Below are 13,019 nucleotides of genomic sequence, written 5' to 3' on the forward strand. Positions count from 1 at the left end.
ATTTTCTCCCTTCTCCTTTTCATATCCCTTCAATAGACTTATGCCTATTGCTAAGTGACATATCTGAAATATTTCTGATTTGATCACAAGCATTGAGATTTGAAGGGTGGGTCTTTGTGCTGCCTCAGTTTCTCAGGAGGCCCCACTGTGTTACAACATAGTGAGAAAGATTTGACTGAACATTTTTGTCTTTGAAATTTGAAGGGAACCATGAACCAAAAAACTTGATATGTTCAGAAATTAATTTTGCCTAGAATATCTACCACAAAGAAAAAAGAAAATGACAAACAAAACCCCATAGCTGCCAACATCATTGACTTTAGACAGAGACTCATTTTTAACTTCTGACCTGTACAACTATAATACATTTGTATTATTTTATGACCAAATTTGTAGTGATCTGTTACAACAGCTATAAGAAATTAATGTTCTTCTTCTTCTTCTTCTTTTAATTTTTAAAGACAAGCATTTTATTTAGCTTTTTGCCCACTTCTGCTGATAGCCTTCAAAATACATCACAACATGGTGGATGGCATCATGATGAAAGGATATGTGAGAAGGATGGATTGATAACATGGCAAGACAAGAAGCAAGAGGCTAGGGAATGGCTATGTAAGAGCATCAGGTGTCGTTACCTCCAAGCCTCCTGCATCTTTCTTTCCTGGGGATTAGTTCATTTTTTAAATTTTTTTACTTTCCAAATGAACTGCCAAAACACCACAAAGGCAAATCCAATCCAAGCCCCACCGACAAACCAAAATGAGAACAAACTATAAATATGTATGAGTATATGTGTGCATATGTGAACCTATTTCCTCCTGTCAATTGAGTGTAGTAGCTCTTTCCACCATCATTATATTTATTTAGTCTTTCAATGTTTATATTTAATTATAATTTTTTATATATGATAACAGGATGCATGACAATTCATATTACACATATAGAGCACAATTTTTCATATCTCTGGATGTACACAAAGTAGAGTCACATCCTTCCTGTTCTCACACATGTACTTTGGGTAATGATGACCATCGCATTCTACCATCTTTCCTACCCCTATCCTCACTCCCTTCCCTTTTCCCCTTTGCCCTATCTAGAGTTCATTTAATCCCCCCCCCCCAGCACATTATAGATCAATATCCTTGAATCAGAGAAATCATTCAGCATTTGTTTTTTGGGGATTGTCTAATTTCACTTAGCATTATATTCTCCAGCTCCATCCATTTACCTGCAAATGCCATGATTTTATTCTCTTTTAATGCTGAGTAATATTCCATTGTGTATATATACCACATTTTCTTTATCTATTCTTCTACTGAAGGGCATATAGGTTGGTTTCCCAGTTCAGCTATTGTGAATTGTGCTGCTATAAACATTGATGTGGCAGTGTCCCTATAGTATGCTGTTTTTTAAGACCTTTGGGTATAGACCAAAGACTGCAAACTGGTGAAGCCAATATGGAAAGCAGTATGGAGAATCCTTGGAAAACTGCGAATGGAACTACCATTTAATGTTCTTTTATTCAGCATAATTTTTTTGAGGTTCATCCATGTAATTGAATTCTTCAGCTGTTGTCCCTTTTATTACTGAGTACCAGTCCATTTTTTCTTTTTTTTTTTTTTTGTATTTTTGTTGCTGGACACTTAGATTCTTTTCAGTTCTAGGTGATAATTATTAGGTCATCATAATACGCAGTTTTAAAAAGCACAACCACCTGGTAGAGTTGTGCAGGTGCATTTAAAGATTCACTGTGTCCTTCATGGTGACCACCATTTGATAAATGGCCAAAGGAGAATACCTGAGACTGATGCTTCAGGAAGCTAAAATTTCACAACTTTAACCTGGTGTCAGAACCTTATGCCAAGCTCTGATGAAATATGGATTTTTTTTTCTTTTTTTATCTTTTAAAAATTTTTAATTGACACATTGTACTTTATGTGGTTCAGTGTAGCATTTCAATACATGTATATGATGTATAATAATCAAGCAGGTTAACTTGCAAATTATACATCCTTTCTTTGTGTTGGAAACATCCAAAATTATCTCTACTAGCTTCTTGAAATATCCAATTACCTGTTGTCAACCATAGTTACTCTACTGTGCTATAGACCCTTAGAAGTTATTCTTTCCATCCAACTGTGTCCCTAAACCCATTAACCATCTTTTTCCCCCATTATTGCCTCATCCTTTCCTGGCTCCTACACATTATGATAGAATATTTCAACAGCACAATCCATACAGGGCAGAAGCAGTACTCACATGGAGCAGGCTATGGAGACTCTGGGATTCTGAAATGTGTGCCTCTCTGCATATGTCCAGGAGCATCACTTTTGAAGGGGAAGGCAGACAGCTCCATTTTGTCTTAACCCAAGGAAATGTCCAGCTAGTAATAATAATTGCTAATTCTCTTGCAATATCTCCTGAGCCAGTATATCTTGGGTCTTCATGTTAACTTTTAAATCTTAGTTTGCTCATCTGTGAAATGAAGATAAAACTAGCCCACCTCACAGTTATTCTAGGGATTAAGTATAACATAAAAAAGAAAACCTCATAAAATATGCATAGTATGCTTCTGTTGTCCTAAATTTCATAAGCCCAACGCACAATTATATTTATATATTCTATTCCTAGGAAAGTATTTGATAGAAACATTAATGCCAGGGAATATATTTATTAATTCAACAGATATTGATTGAGCAGAGGCTAGGTGCTAGATGCTCTCAGGCTTATTAAGTTTGATTAGATATGAATCTTTTTTCCTCAAGGAACCAAGGAGGAAGATAAAGAAGTAAACATCCAGCTATCATTTTGAGTGACCATTATGGGAAAGGTAAGAGGGGCATTTAAGAGCACATTATCCCTCTTCAGGGGAGAATGTCACCTAAGGTTCCTAAGGACGTGTTCCTGAACTAGGAAGAAATGAATCGGTGTTGGGCAAAGTGACCAGGTAACAAGGACTCAATGAAAGTGTGGCAGCAAGGGAAATTAGGAGAGTTTAGATAAGTTAACAACCTGCACAGAGGCACACACTCCTTGGAAATCCCAAAGAGTAAATTTCCAGCTAATAAATGGTATTTATTTCCACATTTTGTTGGTTTTCAAGTCATACAAACCAAAATGGGAATCGCACCCCAGTTTGGCTACCTATCAGTTTTTTGACCTACAGCAAGATAGGAAAAAAGACTTAAGCCTTGATAGCCTCATTTGTAAAAGGAATGTGAGATTATCCAACCTCTGACAGTGTTGGAAGAATTAAATGAGAAAAGATTTATAAAGCATTTAGCAGAAAGCTCTATAGATGCTAAGCCTTCTAACAGTGTAAATGTCCTCTGTTTTTTTCCTTTTAATTTTCTCTAATGTTACAAAATATTCTAAAGAAATATATTGATACTATTTTGTTCCCACAGTGAGGTAGATCAACAACAAAAATGTACTTATAAATTGAAATGTATCACTGGCTATTATTAAAGGGAAAGACAATAGTCCTCGCCAAAAGTTTTCACAGAAACCATGCAAATGTAATACAATCTCCGTCGCTAGACTGAAGTGCTTTATTTTAGTGTCCAAAGTAAGAAAACAGCATGCTGGAATGGAAAATATCTACTTAATCTGGTCAAGTTGGGTCAAGTTCAAAAAAGGAAGAAGTATTGCAATATAATGAAGATGCTTCTGTCTTTTTTAGATGGACAGTTTAGGTGAAGAAAGGGGGTTCCATTAACATTAAGAAGGGTGTAGTGTCCCTTGGGACAGACCAATAACATTAAAAATATATTTAGATTCCTGGGTGAGACAAACCTATGTTGTGAGAAAATACATGCTAAAAAAAATAACATTCATGTGCAAAATTATCAGGGATGGAGCCAGGTTCTGTAGGTACATAAACCTAGACAATTCAGGGGGTCTTCTTTGAGGAAAAAAAAAACAACCAAATTATGTATGTGTATTAGTTTTCTAGTGCCACTGTAACAAATTACCATGAACTTATTGTACACAAGGCAAATTTATTTTATTATGGCTTTGCAGGTTGGAAGTCTAAAGTGAGGACCAATGGGTTTAAATTAATATGTCAGCAGTGCTATCCTCTTGTTTTTTTTTTTTTTTTTTTTTTTTTGGGGGGGGGGGTAGAGGGGTATAGGTGCTTGAACTCAGGGGCACTTGAGCACTGAGCCCCATCCCCAGCCCTGTTTGTATTTTATTTAGAGATATGGTCTCACTGAGTTGCTTAGTGCCTTGATTTTGCTGAGGCTGCTTTGAACTCGCAAACCTCCTGTCTTGGCCACCTGAACCACTGGGATTATGGTGTGTTCCACCATGCCCAGCCCTCTTTTCTGGAAGTTCTAGAGGGAACTCATTTTCATACCTTTTCCAACTTCTAGAGGCTTCCCAAATTTCTGGACTCCCAACCCTCTTCCATCTGAAAATCAACAATGATTGGTTGATTCTCACATTACATCATGTCACTGTGCCTCTGACATGACTCCTCTGCCTCCCTTTTCCACATTAAAAGACTCTGTGATTATCTTGTGACTTCCAAGATAATTTAGGACATTCCCCTTCTTCTAAGGTCAATTGATTGGCAACCTTCATGCCATCCACAACCTGCATTCTTTTTTATATTGATTCTAGCATATTTATAAATTCCAGGTACTAGAATGCAGATATCTGTAAAAGGTCATTATTCTGTGAGCCACAATATAAAATAAATATTCAGAATGAGAAAATAAATTAATCACTGCCTCTTTCCAGATTCAAGTTCTTTTTTTATAAATATTTTTAGTGGTACATGGACATAATATCTTTATTAATTAATTAATTAATTAATTTATTTATTTGTATGTGTGTGTGGTGCTGGAGATGGAACCCAGTGCTTTACAGATGTTAAGCAAGCGCTCTACCACTGAGCTACAGCCCCAGCCCCCAGATTCTAGTTCTTTTACTGTAACAATTCATTTTTTAAAAAAATGTTGACATAGAACTACTTCTGATTAAATGTGACTTTTTTCCTTCACCTGAAGAACTCTATGACTCCCAACAATATCCAACACTCAGGGAGCACATGAGATGAGGGATTTCAAAAGTCAAGCTCCTTCAGCTTCCTGGTTGAACTGCTTTTAAGAATTGATCAGGGCAGTGCAGATGTATCAGAGGGCTCTGACAATTGTGGTCTCAGTAAGCCATCTGAAGTTGGCAACAGCAGCAGGCATCCACCACATTTGATAAAGGCCTCCTGTACTTCGACCTACAGGACACTTTTCAATCACTGGGAGACCTTTCGGCATGTTAGCCAGGTCTTCTTGGCTACCTAAGAAATTGTACCTTGTGTTTTTCAATTTCTTTTGAATTCTCCTCACTTCTAAACTGTCAGCCTACTACATTGTTCCTCAATGAATTTTTAAAACAGATGATAGAAAACCTGGAAGTTGTAATATCCAGAAACAAGTGTACCTTAGGAATTAATGCTTCATGAAGTTCATCACAGGCAAAGTGAAAAAAAAAAACAAAAAAACTGGTGTCCCTCAGTTTTTACTTTAGTTTGTTCACTTGTAACAAGTGCTTTCATAGTTTGTTTTCAAAAGTCAGAAAGCATTTATTAAACCCAACGTTGATTATAAAATTTGCATATAGAATATGAAACTATTTGTATATAAAATTCTTTCTTCAATAAAGTGTAATCAAAGTACATTAACAGGTTCTGCATTTATGATCATGGGATGTCATCACTATTGCCAGAATACTGACATTACCCTTCAACTCAGAAGTAGAAATTGTAAATTTAAGCCTTTTAATTATCACCTTACCTGAAAGAGGTTAACGGAGATAGTCCCTCAGTATGTATTATATTAATCATATCAAAATTAAATTATTAAATTCAGAGCGTTTATAACTTATTTCTATAGAATCTGCCATATGGCTTAGGATATATGAGTAATCATCATACATTTAAAGTGAAATTTTTGATTTAAAAATGCTCTTAATGAATTTCCCCTTGCACTTTTGATATTTTTAAATTGTTCTTATGGGTCGCAATTAATGATTCAGTGCTAAAGTGAGGTTAGCTCCCAGGTAAACAGTAAGGGGTTTTGTTTGTTTGAAAAGTGTTATGGTTTAGATATGAAATGCCCCCCAAAAGCTCACGTGTGAGGCAATGCAAGAAGTTTTGAGGTGAAATGATTGGGTTATGAGATTCTCAGAGTCTACAGTTGAATGGCAAGTGTGATATGGCTGGAAGAGGCAAGTCATTTGGGTTATACATTTAGGGTCTATATTTTGTTCCTGGTGAGCAGAGTTCTCTCTCTTCTTCCTGATTGCCATGTTCTGAGCTGTTTCCTCCTTCATACTCATCTGCCATGATGTTCTGCCTCTGATTAGGCCCAGATCAATAGGGTGGGCTGCCTATGAACAAAGATCACTGGAGGGGTTGCTGACTAAAACAATTGGTTTGGATTTGTTTTGTTTTGTTTTGTTGTTCAGTGATTGGTCCAGAGCTTTAAGCTATTTTACCTAGAGTTTGCAGTCTTCTCCCAGGTTCTCTGGCTGCTCTTTCAATAATGCTAATCCCTTGTCAAATTGTGTCTACCACATGTAAGCAACAGAAAAAAGTAAGTTGATTCATGTTTCCCCAGCACTATACATCCCTATTTTCATTTATTGTGTGTACTCACTCTTAGTGACATATTCTAAACTGATAAATTTTTTCAACAAATCAGGTAAAGACTACAGTAATAACTTAACAAAGTCAATTTGCTTATTATATGTGCAGTTAAAAAAAGAATTAAAAACATCACTGCAGGTAGGGTACACAGTTTAGAAAATTTAGTTCATTAATGATATTGATAAATGCAATTTTTTTGATTGTTTTATAAAGTCAGTTTTAATGAATGAGTATGGGCTTCTAGTATTAGAAAAGCATTAAAATACTTCCCAATTGAAGGATATACTTCTTCCAGTAAATCATTTCTGTAGTCATAAAGTATCAATTGATAGCTTGTCACTTACCATATTTACATGATAGGATTCACTTTCCAAGATGCATCTCTTTTAATGGTTTTTCCTATTTCTTGTATAAAAGGCTACACATGGTAAACTATATGAAGTGATTTTAAAGTTAAGGATAACATAAAATTTCTTATGCTTGGAAAAATATTTAGGGAAATGCCTCCCACTTCTAACTCAAAAGTACAATAAAGAAAGCACCTTTTTGTTCCTTAAACAACAAACCAAGTATTTAGAATAGTACCCATATAATTTCATCTTGGTCTCCTGATTATTTCCTGTCCACTTACTAACATAGTGCTTTCTTTCATGTCATTACTGACTGATTGGGAAAGGGTCAAGTAGTGTTTCCTTTTGTTTTTATCTTCAAAATAGAGAAAATAGTGCAAAAGAAACTCAAAGGATGTTAGATTTAAAGAGGAAAGAAATCTTATCATTTGTGAAAACCCAGGGAGGCATCATGCTAAATAAAATATACCCCGCACAGAATAACAAATACTGCATGATCTCACATATCGGTGAGAACTTGTAGGAACAGTCAAATTTGTAGAAAAAGGAAACAGATGGCAATTGCCACAGATTGAGAGGAAGAGGAAATGGAGAGATGGTGATCATTAAAACAAAGTTTTAAAACAAAGTTAGGCAAGATAAATAAGTTGTGGGGACCTGATGACAGAATGGTACTACAAATAGAATACTGTATTATATTTTTACAAGAGTAAATATTAAACATCCTTATCTCCCAAAAAACAATGACAATGTGAGGAGTAGAACAATTAATTAGCTTTATTGTGGTAATTATTTTACAATATGTATGCACATCTAAACATCACATTATACACCATAAATACATATACTTTTAATTTGTGACTTGTATCTCAATAAAACTAGAAAAAAAGAATTGTAATAAATTGTATTTTAAAAATAATGTAGCTCTTTGCTTGGGATAAGCTGTGATTATGGTAGTTCATTTTAAGTACAGACTCATTCTAGAAGTGTTTGCCACACACTAGGTTAAGCACTTATGTTCTTTATTTCCTCCGATCCCCATAACAATACTGGAAAGAAGGTATTATTATTTCTATTTTTCTCATGAAAATTGACTTATAAGTGGCAATAAACATTCTCTGCAGTTCACACTTCAGCAAAAGTAACCTGTGTTAACAAAGGGTAATGAGAGATCCCTCTTCCCCAAGGTGCATCTCCAACCAGCAGGTTCCTCACCCTTAACACTGTCAATTGTGCTACATTGTGTCTAATGAGGGCTACTTAGAAAACAGAAGCACTAGACACAAAGTATCAGCTATTTGAAGGGGATTTGAACATACCAACATTCAAAATTATTATTGAGATTCATTGTTGTTATTATTTTCTGTCAGCTGGTTACTGTTCTAAAGGAAAGTTAGTATTCAGAGGCTATACACAATTAGTACTATCTTTGACTTGAAAGATTGTGGTCCCTGCATGGAATTTAGAAACATTTCTTTTTTTCTGCTGCAATTCAATATAAACCAGTCTTTTGCTGACTTTCTATTTCCATCCAGTGCTAGAGCTACCTTTAGAATGCCCAAAATTCTCTCTCTTCCCCCCCCCAAAAAAACAAAACAAAACAAAACAAAAGAAAGAAAAAAAACCACTACACAATAAGACATAAGGTTTTGGAGATGTACTTGGGAAGAGAACAGAGAACTGTTTCCCCGCTAGCAGCATGGCTCGGATCAACTGGTTTTACGGAAATACTAAATATGGGTTCTAAACTACAGAACTCTATAATGGAACCAGGATTATGAAGTCCCTGAAGTACTACCTAAAGGCATTCTGCCACCTAGTAGCCTGGCCTGGCCACCCATAGAATAAAGAGAAACCACAAGGCAGAACTGACTTTGTAAACTAAGGTATCACTCATTTCCTCCCAAAGGACTCTTGGAAGACTCTTGGATTCTTGATGATTATTATATATGTTGGACAAATCTTCCTATTATCTAAAGTAGCCCAGAGTTGGCTCCTTTCGGAGAGCAGTGAACAATACAACAGGAGCCAGGGAGCATTCCCAGACACCTAGTGCAAAGGTGTAACAGCAGAAGATGCAGGGACTGAGATTCGGGCAGTAAGAGTCACTCAGAAACCCAGAGAGGAGCAGAAACATGTTTCTAGAACCCAGTCAGGAAACCTCACCCTAGGGCATCCTGTAGAACTTCACCTTGCCGGGCATGCAACTTAGCATGAGTGTTTGTTTAATATAAAGTACTTTGTCTCTGTGCAGTGGCAGAATTAATATTATGAAATAAATACTGCCTGCTACTGTATTAATTAAAAGGGAAACAATGGCTAAACCGTAAGAAATCACATAGATTTCATAGAAATAGAATCAATAGATTCAGCTGAATATAATGAGCTCAAATTCACTGGGAAAATAGCATTGGGGGAATCCAAATGCAGTATATTTTTATGTAATTATTCTTATAATTTTATATTTAATAGTATGCAGTGAAGCCTTTTGTTTCCATTTAACATAGGTTGTAAAATATTTGGCTCATAAAAGCATTAGGATGAGGAAATGAGACAGAAGGAAAAGAAACCCTTTGTTTTTAAAAGCAGTCTTTTGTTTTTCTCCCTGGTTGTGAATCTGTCCCCTGAACTCATTGCTGCCTCATTTAGAAATTTTTTTTCTCTGCTCCCAAAGGCCCCACTTTAAACTTTCCATCATGTTTAAAAACAAATGGAGATGCTGCTTAATTCATTTTGCTTTCCAGGGAGTAAAGGAAATGAAAATTAAAAGTGGTTTCACCACCTGTACAGAACGCTAGAATGCAGAGGTTTTAATGGCAATATTACAAGAAAAATTGTATTTCTGTGTTTGCTGTTCATCTTTCTAAAAGAGCACTCCTTGTCTGCCTCAAATGGCAATATTGTAAGCATTGAGAGAGCTGAGTTGTACACTGTGCCTTTGTGGTGACCCAGCACTGGTAATGCATTCAGAAATCAGCTAAAAACAAGCCAAAGAGAACAATGAATCTAGACAGGAAATGCTGTAAGTGCTAAAGAGGGCCCCATTTTTGTTGGCCGCAGACTCTACCTTAAGCCCACTGCCAGGAATCTCAGAGATAAACATGAACAGGCAGAAAAAGAGCAGAGGAAGGAGGTGTGATGAGAATGAAAACCAGACTGCAGGGGCTGCAGTCGGGCAACGTAGCTGTGAGTCGCTTCACTCTGTGTGAGTCACCGAGAGTCTGCACACTGCATTTTCTCCTATATCAAAATGTAAATAATACTAATGTCTGCTTCATGTGATTTTCAAGATTAAGTACCCCCTTTCTCTGAACAGTTGAGCAGTATCTGATGCACAAAGTTAGCATTCACCACATGTTAATTCTTCCTTGCATGCTAGACCATATAGTTTCCTATTCTGTTGGAACAAATCACTACCAATTTAAAGGGTAAAGCAATACAACTTCATTACTGTACATTGCTGGAGATCAGAAGTGCAAAGCAAGTCATGGGTAGCAAAAGTCAAAGTGTTGGCAAGGTTTGCTTCTGTACAGACTCCAGGGCAGAAGCCACTCCTTGGCTTTTCCTGCTTCTGGAGTCTGTTGTGTTCCTTAGCTTTAGATGCCATGTCCCGAACCTCTGCTTCTTCACCATATCAGCTTTCCTCTCTTTTTGTCTTACAAGGACACTTGATTACATTTGGACCTACCCAGATAATCCAGGATAATATCCCTATCTCAAGACCTTTGACTTAATCACATTAAGTTGACTTAATCACATCTGCAAAATCTTTTCTTCCAGGTAGCATTTTACTAAATTCTGGAACTTGGACATGGACATCTCCGGGAGGTGTACTTGGCCTACTACAAACACCAACATGATCAAGAGTTCCTTAAATTCAAAGACCTTTAGAAAGTCAAGAATCTTTGAATTTCCAATTGTAGCTGCTCTCTTCAGAACCACTTCACTAGGGCATTTCTGCCTGTTGGGGGTTTTATTTGTTTATTAACTGAACTTGGCCAAATCTAAGTAAATTCAGTGATTTTGGTATGGAAAGTGTAAGATGGAGGAGGGCTTCTAGCACTTTTATTTTCCAACAGTCACATGAGTTGTTTCTAATTTCTCTCTTTCTTTCAATGAACATTTATTAATGTGGAAAAAACTGAAGAATTTTAGATATCCAACCACATTTTCTACTGGAAAACTAAAATAAAAATTCAATAAATGTGACAAAGAAAACCCTTCTTTCTTAAACTGCAAAAATATCCACAAATTAAATATAAAGAAGGCTGATTTGAGCATGAGATTGGCAAACAAAAATATAAAGCTGACCTGTTAACAATGGAAAGAATATTTGCCAGTGTTTGGAATTACTTGTCTTCACCAACCATTAACCTGACACATTTAAAAATGCTTTCTCTCCCCTTACCACCTATGATGGTGAAATTTACATGTCAATTCCCCTGGGGGATGGTCTTCCTATCTCTGTTTATATTGACAGGCAAACTTGTTTCTGCCTCATGACTCAGTTGAGATGAGAACATTAATTTACTTGAGCATATTTATGTCAGTGCCACTTGAAGAAAAGGTGCCAACATGTTCTAAAGATAACTCCTTACCCAATGTTTCAATTGCCTCCGTGGGCATTTTCCCACCAAGGCAATTAAGACCTTAATAATTTTGTTGATGAGGTAACAGACAATAGAAAAGACAGGTAAGATACTGTTGAGAGCACCCCTCCCCAATAAGCAAAAATCATAAGGGTGTGAGGCTTTATACAGTAGTAAAGAAAAATGATATAAACATTATATTAAACTCATTTTTGTGATCCCAAATTATCATTATTAATATTTGTGTGTAAGGAGAAATATCAAAAATACTCCAATATAGTAGAACAAAGAATGTAAAACTTTCAAAGCTCAAATCCCAGCTTTGTGACCTTGGGTAAGTTACATAAACTTCTGTGTCCTACTTTTCTCATCTGTAAAATGATGATAATAACAATAACTCTCTCACAGGATTTTGTGAGATTAAAAGATTTCACATTATGAAGCACTCTGAATATTACCAAGCACAGGGTAATTCACTAATACTAGTAGGGTGTCTGGACTTACATTTGAAATCAGGTTGTCATCATAAAACTTCCCAAGTATAAATTATGTCAGTTAGAACTGAAGGCACATCTTGCATTTAGCATCCGAAGACACTGAAATATCAGAGCTTGTATGTAGTTTTCAAGGATCTGAGAGTTTATGAGTGGTTAGTTTAATTGGAAACACACCTCCTCATTCTCAACTTGGTGTTTTCCTATCTCACCAGTTCTCTCCATTATTAACTAGTACACTGTGCTTTTCATCAGTGGGTTGAACTTGAATTGTGCTTTAAGTGCAAAGAGAACCAGTCTCAATAAGTTCCTGTGAAATTATCAAATAAATTCACATTTTATGCAGTGCTTTTGAGTTTATTTTTTCTTAATTTTAAGGCAGTTTATAGCTTATCATTGTTTTCGCCTATGATATGACACCATTACTTTAGTTAACATGGTTGTAATTTAAAAGTGGTATATGGAAAACACAACTAAATTCTCTCCTGCTATCTAGCATATTCAATAATAAACTGCCATTTTAATATTAACTCAACAATTTATGTGTCTCCTTTCTCAAATTTGTACATAGTGCTGGAGGAAGGAATTATTTATTGGGATCCTAAAGTTGCAATACTGGTACACTAGCCAGAAACCTTGAGAGAATCAGTGATGTGTTGATGCTGAATGAAACAAATTATCATTTGGATAAACTGATGTTTTGCTCTGATCTTGACCTTTTAGGACCACAGCAGCTTGTCACAACAGCTTACTGCAGCACATGTATATGGTGTTTAGCAGCTCTTTCATAAGTAGCACACAGTTCAATAAGCACATCTTCCACTGACTTCAGTAGCTCACCTTGACTGATTCAGGAGCAGCTCCAACCTAAGTAAGCATGAATGAGATAGGGATTAGATTATCAAGGAAAAGGGAGTCTCTTAGTTCCAGTTAA

The sequence above is a fragment of the Marmota monax genome, unplaced genomic scaffold (assembly GCF_021218885.2).
Source record: "Marmota monax isolate L192 unplaced genomic scaffold, Marmota_monax_Labrador192_F-V1.1 WCK01_AAM20220418_F8-fsc00009, whole genome shotgun sequence".
In the NCBI taxonomy this organism is placed as follows: Eukaryota; Metazoa; Chordata; class Mammalia; order Rodentia; family Sciuridae; genus Marmota; species Marmota monax.